Source organism: Triticum aestivum, chromosome 6B, assembly GCF_018294505.1.
Source record: "Triticum aestivum cultivar Chinese Spring chromosome 6B, IWGSC CS RefSeq v2.1, whole genome shotgun sequence".
Classification (NCBI taxonomy): Eukaryota; Viridiplantae; Streptophyta; class Magnoliopsida; order Poales; family Poaceae; genus Triticum; species Triticum aestivum.
Genome location: NC_057810.1, coordinates 5,194,655 through 5,196,846, shown reverse-complemented (window position 1 = coordinate 5,196,846; position 2,192 = coordinate 5,194,655).

Here is a 2,192-nt window from a genome sequence, read left to right as displayed (position 1 = left end):
GCCGACCGTACGCCGCCGCCCGTACGCCGCCGCACCCCGACCCGCTCGTACCCACACACACACATACTACACACACACATACACACACACACACTACACACACATGTACACACACAGTACTACACACACACATATATATTTTACTTATTTTCTGTTTTGTATTGTTTAGATTAATGTTAGATGAATTTCGTAGATAAGAATGTTAGAATGTTAATGTTAGATGAATTAGAACTAGTTTTTTTAGTAAGAAAATTTAGCTATATGAGATTATTTGAACTAGTCTAATTAACATAACAAGTTTATTTTTAGTAAATGCTTAGTTGAACTAGTTGAATTAATAGAACTAGTTTATTTTTAGTAAGAAAATTTAGGTATATGAGATTATTTGAACTAGTTGAATTAATGGAACTAGTTTATTTTTAGTAAATGCTTATTTGAACTAGTTGAATTAATAGAACTAGTTTATTTCGATAAATGATAAGTGGACATGCAGCCACGCGAGGTCGTTATCAAGACCGACCGTTTCCACGCGATTCGTGCAGCTCTAATACATTGAGCTTGTAGAATAAATTTTATCCACCGTATACAATTAGTACAACTCTTGTATACTTCTGACCTTGCCAAGAGATGGCCCAGAAGGCAGACTCGCGCATTGAAGACGTGCGTTGATTAACATGTCAGTCCAAATGGCCAGCTGCACCACAATAACTACACTATAACTACACTGATCCATGCTACTAGTACTTGATTAGAAGATGGCCACGGAGCATGTCGTTTGAAGCATTAACTACATTGAAAGCATGCACCCTGTCCATAATCACACTAGCTCTCTCCATCCAGCATTGTTCAATTTGGAAAATGAGGTATTTTAGTTTCGGACTACTGATTTAAAACTCTTACATGCATCAGTTTTTTGACTTAAAAAACACTTCACTCCATTCTTCATAATTAACTTGAATCACAAAAAATAGAATCTGATTTTTAAATGCAACGTTGATACAAAATAAGAATGTCAATTAAAAGATCAGGCAAAATTCTACAGAAAAAGTTAAAATACTTTTACATAACTTATAGGATATTTGGGACATCACCAATATGAGAGAATGATTTTTTTACGGCTTCGGTTTTGATCTCAGCTTCACAAGCATACATGTTAACCAAAAATTACGGTTCCCATTTTTGAACAAATTAGAGACATCAAAACCAACTCCACAGATTTCTAATTGAACTTACAATATGAAAATATCTACGAGATGCATTAATTACCTGAATATATGGGAGAAAGTTTGCCATGGTTGCAGCTAAATTGGTTTGCTTAGTCGATGTATTAGTAATATGTTAATCGGTAAATTAGGACTAACCATCATACAAGTGTGTTTAATCAGTGTGCCAGTTATTAGCCATGTAATATCTTGGGCTAATTAGCATATGAGTATTACCATACACTAAACCATCCAGTTTGTCATGAAACAGATGCTATGAATAAAGCTTCTTGTACTAGCATCATTCCATTGATGCATCTGCCAATTGATGGGTGACACATTAATACATAGACTTGGCCACCTAATAACAATTGCCATAAGAAAAGTCTGCAATGCAAGGGGACGAGCAGGTTGGATATACGTCAACACGTTTGTGCGTATATCCAAGTAAAACGCAGGATCAAGTCCAGTGTCCATATGCTAACCTTTGTATATCTGTTTCTACCGAAGTCATTTCCCCTGTTCTTCTGCTCTCCACAGGACGCACATCGAAAATGAGCTACAGTGCACACCATGGGGTACTTATGGTGGCTGCCCCACGTCCAGAGCATTGACGACGGTTCAATTATGCGCATCCACCAAAGGACGGGGAGTTATCCATCTCCCGGACCGGGCATTTTTGTTTTTTTCGTCTGATTCATTGAACGTGGGCTATGCTGCTGGCCCACCGCCGGGACGTGTAACGCGCGTATTCGTGCGATGTGTGAATTCACTTGCAAAAGTGCTAACAAAAGTAGCAATCACAACGCGTTGCCGGACGACCGGGATAACGGCAGCGCGTAGCCGCATGTCCCAAAAATTCACGTCCAGTTTATTTTTAGTAAGAAAATTTAGGTATATGAGATTATTTGAACTAGTTGTATAACTAGTTTATTTTTAGTAAGAAAATTTAGGTATATGAGATTATTTGAACTAGTTGAATTAATATAA